General features: G+C 50.1%; 1 protein-coding gene and 1 long non-coding RNA gene across 4 annotated transcripts in view; one reads left to right on the forward strand and one right to left on the reverse strand.

The window, feature by feature from the left end:
• The window catches only part of ALPL (alkaline phosphatase, biomineralization associated), a 72,474-nt gene extending 52,856 nt beyond the window's left edge, over positions 1–19,618 (reverse strand). For 2 of the 3 annotated variants that reach the window (XM_017886539.1, XM_017886534.1), the window contains exon 1: positions 19,465–19,618. The gene's annotated coding sequence lies outside the window, so the exon portion shown is untranslated. Of the gene's footprint in view, positions 1–18,363; positions 18,452–19,464 lie in introns of all 3 variants that reach the window. The other variant, XM_017886536.1, reaches the window with a different exon arrangement.
• On the forward strand, positions 3,129–6,509 carry LOC108538445 (uncharacterized). The gene is made up of 3 exons (XR_001888079.1): positions 3,129–3,499; positions 5,154–5,209; positions 6,186–6,509. It is a non-coding gene; the product is annotated as an uncharacterized LOC108538445 (long non-coding RNA).
• Positions 19,619–19,626: the final 8 nt, after the last annotated feature.

A 19,626-nucleotide genomic window follows, 5' to 3' on the forward strand; every position in this document is an offset into this window, starting at 1 on the left:
CCACCTCCCGGGTTCAAGCAATTCTCTGCCTCAGCCTCCCGAGTAGCTGGGATTACAGGTGCCTGCCACCACACTCAGCTAATTTTTGTACTTTTAGGTATAGATAGGGTTTCGCCATGTTGGCCAGGTTAGTCTCAAAACTCCTGACCTCAGGTGATCCACCCACCTCGGCCTCCCAAAGTGCTGGGATGACAGGCATGAGCCACTGCGCACGGCTCTGACCCCATAGTATTTTCATGACTTTGGGGTAGGCAAAGAATACTAACTCCATTAAAAAAAAAAGGTAAATTGAAAACTTCTTGTTATCAAAAGATACCATTAAGAAACTGAATAGGCTGGGCACGGTGGCTCACGCCTGTAATCCCAGCACTTTGGGAGGCCAAGGCAGTTGGATCACGAGGTCAGGAGATTGAGACCATCCTGGCTAACATGGTGAAACCCCGTCTCTACTAAAAATACAAAAAACTAGCTGGGTGTTGTGGCAGGCGCCTGTAGTCCCAGCTACTCAGGAGGCTGAGGCAGGAGAATGGCGTGAACCTGGGAGGTGGAGCTTGCAGTGAGCCGAGATCGTGCCACTGCACTCCAGCCTAGGCGACAGAGCGAGACTCCGTCTCAAAAAAAAAAAAAACAAACTGCATAGGTCAGGTATGTAGTCTCATGCCTGAATAGGTCACTCCTGTAATCTCAGCACCTTGGGAGGCCATGGCAGGAGGATAGCTTAAGCCTAGGAGCGCGAGACCAGCCTGGGCAACATAAGGAAACCCCGTCTCCACAAAAAATACAAAAATTACTTGGATGTGGTGGCGTGCATCCGCAGTCCCAGCTACTTAGCGGGCTGAGGCGGGAGGATCACTTTATTTGGTGAGGTTGAGGTTGCATTGAGCAGTGAGCGCCACTGCACTCCAGCCTGGGCGCCTGGGCGACACAGCGAGACTGTCTCAGAAAAAAAAAAAAAAAAAACAATGAAAACATCCTAAAGGTTTGGAGAAAAACAGAACACTTACAAATGGAATAAATGTTGAATTGACCAAAGTACAGAACGAAAAAAAGATTGAGCTGGGAATTTTCTATCCAGCTAAACAGCCCATTCAAATGTTAAAGGCTGGCCGGGCGTGGTGGCTCATGCCTATAATCCTAGCACTTTGGGAGGCCCAGGTGGGCAGATGACTTCAGGTCAGGAGTTTGAGACCAGCCTAGCCAACAAGATAAAACCTTGTCCCTACTAAAAATACAAAAATTAGCCAGGTGCGGTGGCAGGCACCTGTAATCCCAGCTATTGAGGAAGCTGAGGCAGGAGAATTGCCTAAACGCAAGAGGCAGAGGCTGTGGTAGCCAGGATCACACCACCACACTTTGGCCTGAGCAACAGAGCCAAGATTCAATCTCAAAAAAATAATAATAATAAAATTAAAGGCTAATAAAAGTTTTTTTTTTTTTTTGTTTTTTTTTTTTTTTTTTTTGAGACGGAGTCTCGCTCTGTCGCCCAGGCTGGAGTGCAGTGGCCGGATCTCAGCTCACTGCAAGCTCCGCCTCCTGGGTTCACGCCATTCTCCTGCCTCAGCCTCCCGAGTAGCTGGGACTACAGGCGCCCGCCAGGTCGCCCGGCTAGCTTTTGTATTTTAGTAGAGACGGGGTTTCACCATGTTAGCCAGGATGGTCTTGATCTCCTGACCTCGTGATCCGCCCGTCTCGGCCTCCCAAAGTGCTGGGATTACAGGCTTGAGCCAGCGCGCCCGGCCAAGGCTAATAAAAGTTACAGCATCAAGGGCTCAGGTTTGTACAAAAAGACAGCCCCTTGTCCCTTCCAAAAAAAGAATTAAATAAGTTTAAAGGGATGATTTAATTAGTATAAGCAGATTCCACAGATTGTATTCAAGATATCTGAAGACTGAGCAAATAATTTAGTAAAGTTTAGTTTTTCAAAACAAATTCAAGTTCAAAGAAAAGAACAAGAAGGGCCAGGTGCAGTGGCTCGCACCTGTAATCCCAGCACTTTGGGTGGCTGAGGAGGGCAGATCACCTGAGGTCGGGAGTTCAAGACCAGCCTGACCCACATGGAGAAACCCCATCTCTACCAAAAATACAAAATTTGCTGGGCATGGTGGCGCACACCTGTAGTCCCAGCTACTTGGGAGGCTGAGGCAGGAGAATCGCTTGAACCCAGGAGGCGGAAGTTGTGGTCAGTTGAGATGGCACCATTGCACTCCAGCCTGGGCAAAAAGAGAGAAACTCCATCTCAAAAGAGGAGAGGAGAGGAGAGGGGAGGGGAGGGGAGGAGAGGGAAAAGAACAAAAAGAACATAGATCTATAACTCAGAATTAGACAATTTTTTAAAAATCCAGACAATTTTCATATGACATCATGGGGGCTGAGGGGAGCGTGTCAGTGAAGGGTATGGAAACTTAAGAGAGGCAGGGGAGCAAGGCACGTAAGAAAATGCTAATCTTGTCTTTGTAGGGAAAACCCACAGATAATTTTTTAAAGTGATAAAACAGAAAAAGCAAAACAAATTGAAATAAAAATGTAGGATGGTAGAAACGAAATACATAAACACACTTTCTTTTCAGGAACACGCAAACATTTAAAAAATGTATCACCTACCAGGCCAAAAAGTAAGTCTCACAGTTCAAATAATAAGTTTTCACATAGACCACATCCTGTGACCATCAATTCAGTGAGAAGCTAAGTGTTTCAAAGTATAAATCATTACCCATACACTTAGAAATGAAAAAAAAAATCCCTAAAAATGTCAAGGATCAAAGAAAAGTCATAGTAGAAATTTAAAATTACTTAGAACTGAATAGTAAAAACACCACATATCAAAAATCACATAATGCAGCAAAAAAGGTTAAAAATTAATAAACTAGGCCAGGCGCGGTAGCTCACACCTGTAATCCCAGCACTTTGGGAGGCCGAGGCAGGTGGATCACCTGAGGTCAGGAGTTCGAGACCAGCATGGCCAACACGGTGAAACCCCATCTCTACTAAAAATACACAAATTCGCCAGGTGTGGTGGCTCACGCTTGTAAACCCAGCTACTGGGGAGGCTGAGGCAGAAGAATAGCTTGGATCCAGGAGGCGGAGGTTGCAGTGAGCCGAATGGAGCTGTAGCATTCCAGCCTGGGCGACAGAGACTTCATCTCAAAAAAATAAATAAATGAATCCCGCTGTCTCCAGAAATCCTTTGTGGCCATTCTGCCCAAGACTTAGCTAGGTGGCCTCTGATGCTTTCCCTCATCCTCCATCTACTACCTGGGGCTCTGTGGGGGTCTGCTTACAAGACCATTTCTGCACACATTCTTTTTGTTTGTTTGTTTGAGACGGAGTTTTGCTCTTGTTGCCCAGGCTAGAGTGCAATGGCGCCATCACAGCTCACTGCAACCTCCACCTCCTGGGTTCAAGCTATTCTCCTGCCTCAGCCTCCTGCACCCATCTTTCCCCTTCCTGACTGGCTTCCTCCTCTCTCCACCCTGACAGATGCCAAGAAAGCAGCACCCAGGTGAGCCGACAAGAGAGGCCACTCCATCAGGAGTTTCCTGAGCAGGGGCAGCCTTTTTCTTCCCCTACTCAGCTTTCTCCAGGTAGATGGGACAAAGCCCAAGACAAGCACTGCCTCCGTTACAGGAATAGTCTGGGGCCTGGCCCAGCCAAGTGTATGGGCCATGCGTTTTTCCTGTATTTTACCCTGGGTGGCTGGAGTGTGTGGCAGGATGAGGAGGTTGGCAGGCTTGCCTCAGTGCCCCAACTGGGGGCCTTGCCCAGCTCAGCTGTGCTTGGCCAGAGGCCAGCTGGGGAATACTTGATTATTCAAATCATGTGGCTACCCAAGAGGAAAGCGTCCGTTTCCTCTAAGAGGGGGAAGTGGGGCAGGCAGGCCAGCCCAGGGATTTGGGTGTTGAAGGAGGAAATTTCAGAACAAAGTTCTCACACAAACCAGCATTCTGAGATTCACTGCCCCAGGAAGACTCTGGAAGCCTCAGATAGAAACTCAGGAGGGTCAGGCTCGAGGCCAGAGCCCTGGGCCAATCCCCCACTGAGGTTTCTGAGTTAGCAGAGGCCTCAACCAGGCTAATTGCTCTGGCCTCCCCCTGACCCTGGTCCTGGAGACACCAGGACTGCCCTGCCGTGCCCCTTCGCCTGTCCTTCCCTTCCCCCAGGAATCGCCCAGGGGATAGATAAACTCCACACTCCTAAGCTCAGGGAGCTGGAGCCTCAGTGCCTCCCAGCGACTGTCACGCAGTCTGTTCCTGCTATTTTCTCAACTCCTGCCTTGCTCCCCGTCCCTAGATCTGGCTCCAAAAGAACCAGCAGGTTCAAGAAGAGTGTACCCATCTAACGTGCAGAGAATTATCTAGTCCTCATTAAGTGACCCCGGACTCTGGAGCCAGGCTGCCCGGGTTCCAATTCTAGATTAACCCATGTATGAGCTATAGGACATTGGGTGATTCCTTCCCTTCCTTTGTGCTTCTATTCATTTTTTTTTCTTATTTTATTCTTAGAGATGGGATCTTGCTGTGTTGCCCAGGCTGGAGTGTGGTGGCTGTTCACAGGTACAATCATATCTCACTGCAGCTTTGAACTCCTTGGCTTAAGCAATCCTCCTGCCTCAGTCTCCCAAGTAGCTAGGATACAGGCATGTACCACCACTCCCGGCCTGTGCTTCCCTTCTTTACCTGTAAAACCAGAGATCTCGGCCAGGCATGGTGGCTCACGCCTCTAATCCCAGAACTTTGGAAGGTTGAGGCAGGCGGATCACGAGGTCAGGAGTTCGAGACCAGCCTGAGCAACATGGTAAAACCCCGTCTCTACTAAAAATACAAAATTAGCTGGGCATGGTGGTGTGCACCTGTAATCCCAGCTACTCAGGAGGCTGAGGCAGGAGAATAGCTTGAACCCAGGAGGTGGAGGTTGCAGTAAGCTGAGATCACGCCACTGCACTCCAGCCTGGGCGACAGAGCACGACTTCGTCTCAAAATAAATAAATAAATAAATAATAAAAAACGCAGAGATTTGAGTATCTACCCTTTGGGCAGGTTAGATTCAGGAAATGATAACTCTTGCTATTACTAGTGAACAAATTAAGGTTTCATAAGGAGCCAGGCCTGGATCTCTGGACCAGACAACCCCAAGGCAGACATATCCTCTCTCACCAGAGCCAAGCCCTGGGTCCAAATTCCAGCTCAACAATCCACCAGCTCCATGAGCCTGGGTAAGTTGCTAACCTCCCTGAGCCTCTTTCTGCCCCAGAGCTGTTGCAGGTCTCCCCACATTGGAGGGTGGTCTGGAGGGTGGTCGTCCCTGTTGCTGCTGGTCCTGGGCAGTACCTGGGGATCAGGGGGCTGACACATGCTGGGCTGTCCCAGGCAGGGGTGAGATAACATATCAGTTTCCTTTCCTGAATACCTGTCTGGGCTCAGCCTCAGGGTGTGACATAGGGGAGGCCTCTGAGGAGATGGGGAGACTCCTCTCCGCCCCACGGATCATCCAGCACCAGCATGCACCCTGGCATGGGGCTGCTGCCAGTGGCCAGCCTGGCAGAGGTACCAGGAACTACCCAGCAGGAAGCTTCACGAGCCTTTACAGAAGGAGGCAGGACAGCAAGAGACCACAGCTTGAGTGCAGGCATTCACACCCCGGATCTATCATTTACTAGCCATTCACTGGACAAATGAGCTTATTCCCTGTTTTTTTTTTTTTTTTTTTTTTTTTTTGAGATGAAATTTTGCTCGTCACCCAGGCTGGAGTGCAATGCCGTGATCTCGGCTCACTGCAATCTGTGCCTCCCGGGTTCAGGCGATTCTCCTGCCTCAGCCTCCCGAGTACCTTGGATTACAGGCCCCTGCCAACACACCTGGCTAATTTCTTGTATTTTTAGTAAAGACGGGGTTTCATCATGTTGGCCATGCCGGTCTCGAACTCCTGACCTCAGGTGATCCACCCACCTTGGCCTCCCAAAGTGCTGGGATTACAGGCAAGAGCCACTGCGCCCGGCCCAAGTGAGCTTATTTCTGAGCCTGGCTCCCCATCTGTGAGTGGGGACAACGACAATAGTATCTACCTCCTAGGGCTGACATGAGGATTAAATGATTAATGCATCTGACATGCTTGAACAGTAACTGCCACTCAGTTAATATGAGCTGTTACTGTTATCATGATTTATGACCGTTGTCATTTCTTCTCCAAAGGCACCTCCCCGCCCACCGGTTTCCTCCAGCAGACTCGGGGCTCCCTCCTGCCAGCTTCTGCACAGACCATGATTGGTGCCTGTCCCACAGATGGTGATCATAAGACCTACTGTGTGCCCAACACTGGATGAGGCATTTTATAGTCAGGGACAACATGACTGCTAGACTCACCTACTACTGTTATGATTTGTTCTGACCCTAGGATCTGGGGCGTGAGGTCTGTGTTATGGGAGGAGGCTGGTAGGGGAGGTGGTTCCCATATTATGTTATTTGGAACACACATGTCCTGGGAGATATTAAAATATTTGCACATGACACCAACTAGGTGACCTAGGAGACATGAACTTAATCTCTCTGAACCTCAGGTGCAAGGATAAATGAATAAATACGTGTGAGCCGCTTAGAACACAGCCTGGTTCATGGTATAGTTAAAATAAACATATATCGACATATGTATTGGTTACTCCTCTGAGCACCTCTCACGGAGTCGACACATGAGGAAACGGAGGTACAGAGGTCACGCAAGGTCATACAACTCTTAGTCCCTATAAAATGTTACTCACTGCGAGTATTCATTCATTCAACAAATATGTAGTAAGTGCCTATCATGCACCAGGAAGCATGGTACATGCAGATTCAGCAAATTTACAGCGATGATGATGATTATTATTAAAGACATTAAGGCTGTTTGGGATTGGGGTACATCTGTGAACAAAATGGACAAAGACATTGGCCAGAGGTATGACACTGGGCACCTCTTACTTGAGTATGACTAAAGGCCTGAACTGCCAACAGGAAACTGGACCCAGAGACACTGGCTTGTCCTGCTGCCAATCACTAACCATTTATGAGCTGGAGTCATCAGTGGAAGGACACCAGTGAAGGTCTGGGGAGGGTGGCCAGGCTTTGCCTGGAGTGCCTCAGGGGTCACACCCAGTAGGGGATCCCTCCCAGGCTTCCCCATGGTAACCAAGCCAGGCCAGCTGTGGAAACCCTTGCCAGGTGGGGCAGCCTTTCATGAACTCAAAAGTCATTAAATGGGCCGGGCGTGGTGGCTCACACCTGTAATCCCAGCACTTTGGGAGGTTGAGGCGGGTGGATCACCTGAGGTCAGGAGTTTGAGACCAGCCTGGCCAACATGATGAAACCCCGACTCTCCTAAAAATACGAAAATTAGACAGGCATGGTGGCGCACGCCTGTAATCCCAGCTGCTCAGGAGGCCGAGGCAGGAGAATCGTTTGAACCCGGGAGGCACAGGTTGCAGTGAGCCGAGATCACACAGTTGTACTACAGCCTGAGTGACAGAGCAGATTCCGTCTTATAAGTCATTAAATGCTTGCTGAAAGCAGGCATCTTATTAGGCATGGGGAATTAACGAGTGACTCAGATGGGGGCTCCTGCCCTCCAGGAACTGAGACTCTGAGCCAGACGCAATGCGGATGATCAGATTACAAAGGGTTCAAGATATCCAACCAAGCTCTAGAAAAACAGCCGTGATGCCAACTGGCAACACAAGCAGGCAGAGGTCACTGCAGGGGAGGGGATGGCAGGTACAAAGGCAAAGATGAGAGAGGCTGGGGACACAGCTGGGGAAAGACCTTCAGCCTGGGATCCTGACCTGAGTTTGAGGCCTGGTTTTACCATCAATTTGACTTCAGGCAAGTTGCTTGCCTCCCCGAGCCTCAGTCTCCCACTTTGCAAAATGATGGTAATACTTTATTGGGTTGCTTTGATGGTTCGGTGAGTTCATTAATAAATGGCTTTAGGCCAGGCGCCATAGCTGACGCCTGTCATCCCAGCACTTCCGAAGGCCGAGGTGGGCGGATCACAAGGTCAGGAGATCAAGAACATCCTGGCTAACATGGTGAAACCCCATGTCTACTAAAAGTACAAAAAATTAGCCGGGCATGGTGGCACACGCCAGTAGTCCCAGCTACTCCAGAGGCTGAGGCAGGAGAATCACTTGAACCCAGGAGGCGGAGGTTGCAGTGAGCCGAGATCACGCCACTGCACTCCATCCTGGGCGACAGAACGAGACTCTGTCTCAAAAAAAAAAAGAAAAAAAGAAAAAACAGAAATGGCTTTAAAAACCGAAAAATATGCCAGGCCCAGTGGCTCACCGCCTGTTAATCCCAGTGTTTTGGGAAGCTGAGGGAGGATTGCCTGAACCCAGGGGTTCAAGACCAGCCTCATTAACATAAGCAAGACCTCATCTCACAAAATAAAAAATAAAAAAAATTAGCTGGGCCCAGTGGCACAAGACTGCAGTTCCAGCTACTTGGGAGGCTGAGGCAGGAGGATCACTTGAGCCCAGGAAGTCAAGGTTGCAGTGAACTGTGATCGTGCCTGAACTCCAACCTGGGTGACAGAGCAAGACCTTGTCTCAAAAAACAAACAAACAAACAAAATCCTGAAAAATAGAGTAAGTGCCTGGAAACTGAGGTTGGGAGTGTTAAAGTGACTTGTCCAAGGTCAATGGCTGATTACAACAGGATAGGGTGTATCTGGGTGGGATGCGGGGGACAGGAACAACCCCTGCCTCTGCTGAGCCAACACTCCTGCGTGCCCAGCACTGACCTCATGTTTCCCTAGGCAATTTGTTCAGGAAGGCCTAGGGAACAGGTGGGATACCTAATTCCTTGGTGCAGGGTTTACCATTTATTCGCTGTGTGATCCTGAGCCCACCACCCTCCCTCCCTGAGCTCCAATCTTCCTTTTGTTTTCTTGAAATGCAGTCTCGCTCTGTCACCCAGGTTGGAGTGCAGTGGCGGGATCTCTGCTCACTGCAACCTCCGCCTCCTGGATTCAAGTGATTCTCATGCCCCAGCCTCCCAAGTATTTGGAATTACAGGCATGCGCCACCATGCCCAGCTAGTTTTTGTATTCTTAGTAGAGACAGGGATTCACCATGTTGGCCAGGCTGTTCTTGATCTCCTGACCTTAAGTGATCTGCCTGCCTTGGCTTCCCAAAGTGCTGGAATTACAGGTGTGAGCCCTTGCGCCCAGACTGTGAGCCTCAATTTTCTATCTTGCAAAAATAGAGATGCCCTTTGCTGTGCTGCCCATGTGTAAATGTGGAAGGCTCTGCCAATGGCAAAGTGCTTTCCACAGGAAAAGCGTATGGTACTCTTGAATGAGAAATGATCATGGTAAGCCGAGAGAAAGAGGCAGAGCCCGCAGGCCCCACACTGAGCCTGCGGTGAAGGAAAGCAGGAGGAACTAAGCTAGACTGTACCAGGGCCAGCCCCAGGTGTGGGGTAGGAACGTTTTATGAGACACACAGCTGTGCCCATGTTCAGTCCCAAGGGAGAGGCAGGTTTCTGGGCCTCATCACTGTCTAGGCTTAAAGTAAGAGTGACAAGAGAGAGGCCAGTTTCAACCTTTGTGAGCAAAGAGCTTTGGCGAGGCAGGGGTCTCCCTCAGCAAGGCTGGGCTGCACTACAGCCCCTTTCCCTGTGTCCCATTGGATCTGAGCTGTGTAGCATTTGTTGCATTACAAAGAAAAAGACCTGTGCAGGAAATAAGGTAGAGGACAGGCTTTCTAGTCAGATGCACCTTGATCTGTGGCAAAACCAAGTCGGGTCTTTCAGCTTCAGTGTGTTAGCATCCCAACAACTGGGATGGAGTTTGTGGGTGGGTCGGTTTTGCCACACTGTAAGGGCCCAGGTGGTCCCACTGCCACAGTGAAGCCAGGTTCTAGCCCAAGTCTGGCAGAGCAGTCGGGCAGCAGTTTTTGGGGGAGAATAATGGGGTGGATGGGGGACTTCAGTGGCCTATTATGGAGCCCTCTCCCCAGACCAAATTCATAGCTGAGTTTGGGGATGGTACAGTTAAAATTTTAAATAATTGTCTAAATTCTGTATTTGGGTATTAATGTTTAAATGGTAATCTGACAACAGTTTATAAAGTGATATTCTGGATACCATAAAAAAAAAAAAAAAAAGCTCAGTTTCAGGTCCTCCTGGAAAGTTAGGCTTGCCCCTCCCCATCCTTTGTCATAATATCCATAGTAGCAGTAAGAATTATTTATTCGGGGTTTGATAGATGTGAATTCAAATCGTAGCTCCGACACTTACCAGCTGGGCAAACCCAAGCAAATTACTGAGTCATTTTCCTCACCTGAAAAATGGGCTGGTACAAGGATTAAATGTGTAAATGTAAACAAAGCATTTCGCAGAGTGGCTTGGTGCGCAACAAGTGGTCTGTCAGTGTCAAGAACTCATATTACTACTATGGATATTATTACAAAGGGTGGAGCGGGGCAGGCCTAACTCCTTCCAGGAGGACCTGAAACCGGCCTCTTTCTTGTCACTCTTACTTTAAGCCTAGGCAGTGATCAGGCCCAGAAACCTGCCCATCCCTTGGGACTGAACATGCACACAGCTGTGTGCCTCATAAAAGGTTCCTACCCCAGACCTGGGGCAGGCCCTGGTAGAGTCTAGCTTAGTTCCTCCAAAGACAAGGAAAAGAAGACCAAGGAGCACCGTGACACTGAACTGGGTGCCACCTGGGCCTATCCCTTCCTTACGCCCACCCACACCATGACCAAATATAATATGTTTCTGGGATGTCCTTTTATCTTTTGTGCCAACTCTATATTAGTTGCTAATGGCTGCCTGGAACACTGTACCTAGAAGGAACCTGGGAAGGAAAGCGAGCAGTGGTTGACTAGTGATGTCTGATGTGGGTGCAGGGCAGGAGAGAGGCAGGAGACATGCTGGCTATTCGCCATCCACAAACCGGAAAATCTTAAGGCTTTGCCTCATTCAAATAAATCATGCGTGGTGGGCAGGGTAGCCAGAAGCTAAGAGAGGGAAAGGGACTTAAGGCCATTGAAATGGCAGGGCTGGGATTCAAACCCAGTACCCTCTGGGTTTCTCAAGATGCTTCCTTGTAGGCTTGTCATCTCCTATGAGGGGGTGAAGAGGTTAAGATCCACTGTCTGGGAGAACAAACGCTGCTGTCCCACCAGGTGTGTCTATGTTCTGTCTCCTCCCCTGGGACCTCCTACCCCCATGTCATTTGCAAACACTCACTGAAAAACAAATGTGTACCACAAGGTGCCCTGAGAGCTGTCTCCAAACATGCAAATTTGAATCCAGATGCCAATCTGATTGGGCAACCCTGGATTTGAGTCTCACCTGCACTTTCCAAACTTTGAGAACGTTACTCAACTTCTCTGAGCTTCTGTTTCCTTGTTTGCAGAATTACGAGCTCAATACAATAAGGTCATTCAAAGTGATTAGCTCAGTTTCTGACACAGCGTAAGCCCTTAAATGTTCATTACAGACTGTCCCCAACTTACACTTAAGATTTTTTTGCTTTACGATGATGCAAAAGCTATAGTGTTCAGTGGAAACCACACCTCAAGTACCCTGCCAGCCATTCTGTTTTTCACATTCAATACAGTACAACCAAGAAATTGACATGAGATAGTCAACACTTTATTATGAAATAGGCCTCATGTAAGATGATTTGCCTAACTACAGGCTAATGTAACTGTTCTGAGCACATCTAGGGTAAGCTAGGCTAAGCTACCATGTTTGACGGGTTAGGTGTTATATCCATTTTCCATTTACGATATTTTTCAACTTACAATTCCAGGACAAAAACCTTTGGTAAATCAAGGAGCATCTGAATAAGGATTAGGTCAAGGGGAAAAACAAAAAATAGCATTTTCACACACAAAAAAATCACGTAGGTGATTGAGGGCTTGGACAAGCTGTTGAGAGGAACCCTGTTTATCTCCGATATCTTGATATGCTAACGGACCTAGAATATGAATTCCATATTGGATGGTTTTAAGATAAATACAGAACTGACTCTTCTAGGATGATGGGTTATGTCATTCACATCATGGAGAAAGCAGTAGCCCTGGCTGGCTGGATGAGTAATGGTAGGGAACAAACACGTCTATTTCTCACTTCACCGCTGGGGGAGTTTGTGTTTCAGTTTCCTCGTCTGTAATGTGGGGATAATAGCACCTGCCACTCAGCGCTGCTGTAGGACCAAATGAGTAATTACAGGCAAAGCACTGAGCACCATGCCTAGTACGTACATGTCAGGCTTATAGACTATGGACTTTTAGTTAGCAGTGGCATAGCAGGGACCAGCGGAATGAGGCAGAGAAAGCGCAGCTGTAGAAGGGCTCAGAAGGAGTGGAGGAGGGGAAATGGGCCTCAGATGAGACACTTTCTAACCGGAATCGTGGCAGACGGGTCAGTTAGTAACTCCTGTATGCTGAGAGAGAGGTAAGTAAAGGTGGAGACAGGTGGAGGGGGAAGAGATCCTCCGAAAAGCCAGGCTGGCCGGAAGCAGTGGCTCACACCTGAAATCCCAGCACTTTGGAAGGATGAGGCAGGAGGATCACTTGAGCCCAGGAGTTCGAAACCAGCCTGGACAACATTGCAAGACCTCGTCTCTACAAGTGATAAAAAAAATTAGCTGGGTGTGGTGGCGAATGCCTGTGGTCCCAGCTACTTGGGAGGTTGAGGTGGGAGGATCACTTGAGTCCAGGCAGTCAAGGCTGCACTGTAAGTGATCTGTGATCGTGCCACTGCATTCCAGCCTGGACGACAGAGCCACTAGACCCTGTCTCAAACAACAACAAAATAAAATAAATAAATACAAGCCCGAGACACTCAGTGGCAGCCAACAAGAGGCCTGAGAACCTCAGCCTGAGAGCTAAGTGGGTTCTCACCCTGTGGCTTTACTGACCTAGCAAAGGTGCACTAGAGAAGACAAGAGGTTGACCCAACAAAAGGTCACTGGGGTCGGGTGTGGTGGCCCATGCTTGTAATCCCAGCACTTTGGGAGGCCAAGGTGGGTGGATCACCTGAGGTCAGGAGTTCGAGACCAGCCTGGCCAACATGGTGAAACCAAGTCTCTACTAAAAATACAAAAATTAGCTGGGTGTGGTTGCATGTGCCTATAATCCCAGCTACATAGGAGGCTGAGGCAGGAGAATCTCTGGAACCCAGGAGGCAGAGGTTGTAGTGAGCCGAGATCGTGCCTCTACACTCCAGCCTGGGGAATAGAGCGAGACTCAGTCTAAAAAAAGAGTCATCTGGTAGGTCTTTGTAACGGGTGCACTTATGGGCCAGGCACAATGGCTCCTGCCTATAATCTCAGCACTTTGGGAGGCCAAGGTGGGTAGACTTCTTGAACCCAGGTTGAACAATATAGCAGGGCCCCATCTCTGCAAAAATAAAATAAAGTTTGCACTTCTGGCTTTTCCAGTAAAAGCAATTTGCTTTGGCCACCTAAAAATTTTTTTAAAGAACATAAAATATTTGCTGAGTTCCACCCAGCAGCTTGCAGACCTGGCCAGGTAAAGTTCATGCACCTGAATGACAAACTGAGCTCTGGAAGGATGAAGAAGCATCTCTGAAACAAGCTGGAGCGGAGGAGGGGGTGGCCCAGAAAGTCTGGAGGGTCAGGGCCTCACTACAGGGTCTCCAAGGCCTTATTCCCAGAGATGACCTTCCGGCCTGTCCTCTCCTCCCTTCCCTGGGTCAAAGCAGAGAGGCATAGAGACATAGGGGAGGAGTAATCGTAAGATGTCTGCCTTCTGAGCCTCAGTCTCCTTAACCGCAAAATGCCGGAGGGTAGGGGGTAGATGAGCATCAAAGGTAATGTGTGAAAGTGCCTGGTACCCAACGGTGCTCACAAAATGCCACTTCCCACACAGGGCACGTTTCTGAACTCGTCTGCAGGTGTAAGGACCAGAGGACGTGAGGTTACTATCAGCAATCAACAATCAGTCAGGCTCCCTTGTCCATCTCATAACCCCTGGAGCAGCTGATTCATGGAGACCTAGAATCTCACATATAGCAGCTGCCTCCAGAGCCCCCACATGTAACCATCAGGCTTCACAGCCTCCTGTGCTACCCTCTGGTTTAGATATGGCGATTCTGAGATGCTTGCTGCAGCCACCATGGTACCTGCCTGTCATCACCAGGCCCTGGCTCCCAGCAAAGTGGGTAGAACAGAGAGCTGTGGGTTCAGAGTACAAGATGGTGTTTCCTGTCTGAGAAGTGGGTATGCACCGATGCACAGGGCTACCAGGGAGCATAAGGTGAGGTGACACACCAATGCACAGGGCTCTTGGGGAGCAAGGGGTAAGGTGGAAGATGTCAAGGGAGTCTCTTCCCTGCAGGGGCTGTGCAGTCTTTAGAAGGAAGTACCCAGGGATGCCTGTCCCCAGCTAGACCCTAGGCTCAGCTCACTGAGCCCTGACAGGCAGATGCTCTATCGCTCCGAAACTTCCAGAGCCCTTAGACTCTTCCTGAGGACCACCAAAGCAGGAAGAAAGCTCCTTCACCTAGCTGACATGTTTTGTAGATGTTGCCAGGCTACGGAAGAGGGGCTGGTGTCCTGCTGTTCACGTGTCCCATAGTCTCACCCTGAGCCCCCTGAGGGCTGGCCCAAGCCCCACCCAATCATTCAAGTGGAATTTGAGCCCCTCTTACATGGCCTCACCGCATCTAGCCCAGAAACCACAAGCTCAGAAGGTACACAGGTAATGTCAGGGAGGCAGGTGGGCTGGTGTGAGGCAGTGGGGCATGGTGGAGACTGTGGTAAAGTGGATGGAGCAGCTGGCTAATCAGTTCCAGCCACTGTGGTCAGGCAGGGACAAAGCCCCATATGGCCACATCTTCTGATCTTTCAAGAGAAGCCAGAAACCCTTATTTTATATAAAAGAAACTGCCTGGTTTAACAACACCGGCAACTAAATTAAAGTTGTTTAATCACTGCAGAAGTCAACAATCCCCCACCCCCTGCAGCCTTAGGAAGGCAGTTTGTGACGAACCTCCCATAACCCAGCACACAGTAGACTATAAATATTTGAGGACCAGTTGAATACATTAGACCCATTCCAAGTCTTAGGGAAGTCTCATCTCTCCACTCCTACTCCTCAGATATCTTGGTTTACAGATGAAGAATCTGAGACTCAGAGAGGGGAAGTGACTTGCCCAAGATCACAGAGGTAGTTCAAGGACTTCAACTCAGCTCTCCTGAGCTTAATATCTTTTCCCACCAACCCACATGATCTGCATCCTCCCTTAAACAATGCTTTTCAAAGGCCGGGCACGGTGGCTCAAGCCTGTAATCCCAGCACTTTGGGAGGCCGAGACGGGTGGATCACGAGGTCAGGAGATCGAGACCATCCTGGTGAACACGGTGAAACCCCGTCTCTACTAAAAAAAAATACAAAAAACTAGCCGGGCGAGGTGGCAGGTGCCTGTAGTCCCAGCTACTCGGGAGGCTGAAGCAGGAGAATGGCATGAACCCAGGAGGCGGAGTTTGCAGTGAGCTGAGATCCGGCCACTGCACTCCAGCCTGGGCGACAGAGCGAGACTCCGTCTCAAAAACAAAACAAAACAAACAAACAAACAAACAAACAAAACCAATGTTTTCAAAAGCATTGTATGCTAAGAATATACTGTAGACATGAAACACACCAAATTCAGGAGAAGTGGTTGCCTTTGGAAAGATCATGTAGTTTAGAGTCAGGAGACTGAACTCCTGCTCCACTCTGCCCTAAGCAACTGTGTGACCCTGGGCAAGCCTCTTCTCCTCTCTGGGCCTCAGTGTCCCTGGTGTGCAAAGAGCCCAGTTGACCGAGCCAGCTTCTAAAGGCCTTCCAACTGAAATTCTGGGCATCTATGAGGTCTCTTCTCTGGCCAGTACTCTGTGGCCTCGGATGAATACAAAATAGTAATAATAATAATAATAGAGAGGGCGAGTCCACACCAGCCAGGAAAGAACACTACAATTTTTTGTGAAACCTGACTCCTGGTTACTGGAATTCAGAAAGAACGATGGTAATACTTGAGCAGCTTAACCACCATCCTACAATTAAACAAAAGCACATCTGGTTTAACTTCGTCCTCATCTCCTCCCTAACCCCCTACTCTCATCTCAAATTTTACCCCTAAATTTGAGAAGTCAAATTCAATGCAAACAATTGATTTCATGCCACAGTGAGGCTGAGAATTTAAGCATGGAAAACTTTAAGCATAGAGTTTTTCTGGGAGCAATTAATGAAGTGTTGGCAGGGGATTGGGGGCTGGTACAATGAGGCAGAAAAATATGGAGACTATGTTCTTCAGACACTGAGCATCCTATCTTGATGTTGGGGACATCCTATGAGCTCAGAGAGGTAAAGTGATTTGCCTCAGGTCACACAGCTGGCGACTGGAATCCAAGACGCCAGCCCCCAAACCAGTGTTTTCCCTGCTGTATAGGCTTTTGTAACCTAAACGTGGACTTCCCTCAGGCCCTCAGGATCACCTGGTAGGGATAAAGGTAACTGCTTTTGAAATTGCTCCACAGGAAATATGAATGTCTTAATAACATCAATGCTGGTTCAGCCCAAAGTTGGAAAACCATTTATGATCTTGCAACCCTGCAAAGTATATTATAATGTTAACCCATACTGCAGATGAGAAAACTGAGGCTCTGAATGGGAAGGTGACTTGTCCAGGGTCGCATGGCAGTGCTGGGAATGAGTCTACTGCCCCTAACTGCCCTCTGAAAGTGAGGACATCTCCAGAAGAAAAAAAAACAAACCTAACATACCACAAAGCCCAGCTCCAGCCTGCCAATGACGACGACATGGTGCTGGGAAGCCAAGTCAGCATTCCTGTGGCCACATGGAGATTTCTGAGTGCTGGTTCTCAGCCCAGCTTGCTCACTCTCCCAGCAATGTTCTCTCGGAGCTCTGGGTTTTGTATTAAAAGGCCAAGTCAGACTGATTTCAAGGTGAGAACTTGGGCTCTGCTACCGGATTCTACTCCCTGGATTAAAAGGCCTGATTCCCAGAGATGGGTACAGCATGGAGATCGCTAGAGCTGGAATTCTAGATACACATGATCCAGCCCCAGCTCCCCAGGTAGCATCTGTGTGCCTCTGGGCAACTCACTTCCCCTTTCCAAGATCATATCCAGCTTGCAGGGAATGTTGGGTATGTAAGTCATGGGACAGAACAGGGCTAAGTTTGGTCCTGAGCTGGGACATGGTGAGGCACAAGAACAGGCAGAGGGCAGGAAGCACTGTGGAGATGATGGCTCCAGGGCTGATCTCGTCATGGAGTTCTGCGCTCCCAGCCCAGGCTGTGTTTAGGATGGCGACAGAAGGTGGCATCTGAGTGTGAGCAAGGAGGGCACCATGCCACCCCACACGTGCAGCCTGACAGGATGGGAAGAGCCTGAGCAGAAGTGGGTGACAGGTTCAGAGGCAGGGACATAACCCAACATCCGGTCTCCGCATTGCATTTTCTGCTGAGAAGAGAGCTGGGGATAGCCAGGATTTTCTTAAGCACAGGTACCAGCTTAAACCCTTCGCAAGCATTCACCATATCTAGACCTCACCGCTGGTAGGCATTATTGATCTCCACAGTTTATGGGAGGAGGCCGAGGCACAGAGAGGAAACAGAACTGAACCCAGGTCCCACAGCGAGGTTGCCTTTGCTAAAATGAGGGCCAAAGGTTGGTCGATCCATTTAACAGGTGATTGCATCTTAATCTCCTTCCTTGCGAATAGCTTGATTTCAAGTCTATACCGTGAATTTTGATAGTCTCAAAACCTGAAAGAATTTTGTTATGCAAACATCCAATCCAGAAGAGGGCTTTTGTCTGATTTACTGCAGCATTCCCAGCACCTAGAACAGAGCTTAGCACATGGCAGCTGCTTAAGTATTTGCTGAATGAAGACAGCATCTTGTTCTGGTCTCAGTTCAGTTTTATTCCTCACAATAGTCCCCAGAGAGGAATACACCCCTTTTTACAAATGGGCTCACGGACACAGACCCGGATCATCACTCAGCCTAGTCTTCACCAGTTGGGATGGTGAGAAGCTGTGTCCAGGGGCCTCTTCTGAGGGAATTCACAGGTGTTCAGTTCAAGAAAGAAAAAGGTGACCGAGGAACAAGATGCATGGGGCCAGGCAGTGGGATGGCTGGGGCAGGACAGGGTGGGGACACCCACAGGTGGGGAGGACTAAAGAGTTGGAAAGGGAAAGACTGGAGAGTGGAGGAAGAGCGGGCTAAGCCCAGGAGGAGCCCGAAGACAAAACCAAGGCTCAGCCCCATATCTCTTAGGCAGCACAGTGGGAGTAGGAGGCTAGGGTTGCAGAGTTTGGAGTCTGGATTCAAACAATGGTTCCACCACTTACCTAAATTGTTTAAGCCTCAGTTTCCCCATTTGTAAAATGAAATTATGTACGTGAGATGTCAGAGCAGGTCCCTCTACGCACGGTAGGCCTTCAAAAAATAGTTGCAGTTATCTACACTGAGACTGGAACCCAACCCTTGCCTCCCTGGGCAGCCGGGCCCACCTGAGCCGTCTGATGGTTTCCCAGGGCCCAAAGCCCTTCCTGGCCTGAGAATCGCCCCCTCTTTTGATCTCAATGATTTTCACCCTCCACCCAGAGGCCTTTATAAAGGCCCCGCCTTCAACCCCATTGTGTGCCGAAAAAGAGTCATAAGGCACAATGGGGAGTGGGGGAGGCTGACCTCGGCCTCCTGCCTTTCTGCTGTGACCTGCGTTTAACCCTTTCTTCCCAAGACTGGGCAGGGAAACAGCCCTGGGCGGCCCACCTCGCACAGCCCAAAGAGGGCGGCAGGCTCCTTCGGTTTCGCGGGCTCCGGAGCTTTGCCCCACAGCTGCGGTGCCCACAGTGGGTGCCCACTCTCAAACAGACGCCCACACGGGTGTCCTCTGTCTCCTCCCGCCATGCCCCCCATTCCAAGCGCCTCCCTCCCTCTCCTACTGCCAAACCAAACTGCTTTAGACCCCACCGGGTCAGGTGGGACGCCTGGGAGGGCTGCCAGGCACGAGGCATGGGGGTTGGCAGTCCAAGTCTCTAGAGCTACAGCTAGGGAGGCACCAGGAGGGGCTCAGTCACAGGGCACCAAGGGCAGATGCCCAGACAGAGGGCAGGGTCCCAGGCAGCGGCTCGGGAAGTAGGAGACCCTGGGACTGCAGGGCGGTCCCGAGCGCGGTCCCCCGATATCGCCGGCTCCGCGGGCGCCACGTCCAACCTCCTGTCCCGCCCAGAGCGCGCACCGGGAGCTTGGGATGCGCGGGAGGACAGAGGCAGGACCAATTGCGGGGCATCCCGAATGGGCTGCTGTGGGCGGTGTGGCGCTGGAGACCCCGGCCCTCCCATTAAAGTTCAACACGAGGCCAGCTGAGGATGCAGAAGGGGCCGAGCATCCACCACATCCGGGGTAGCCCTGGGGAGCCGGGGCGCGGGGCAGCATCGAGTCCTTACCTGCGCAGAACACTGACGAGGGTCCGTCCAGGCACAAGCGCGTGGGAGCGCGGAGCCGGGATCGCGGGCGCGGAGTGGCGGGAGCGCAACGCGGCGCGGGCCACCTCCCCCGCCGCCTTATAAAGGCGGCCGCGGGGCCCGAGCGAGGCCCGGGCAGCCCGC

This window comes from Rhinopithecus bieti, unplaced genomic scaffold (assembly GCF_001698545.2).
Source record: "Rhinopithecus bieti isolate Rb0 unplaced genomic scaffold, ASM169854v2 scaffold_14826, whole genome shotgun sequence".
NCBI lineage: Eukaryota > Metazoa > Chordata > Mammalia > Primates > Cercopithecidae > Rhinopithecus > Rhinopithecus bieti.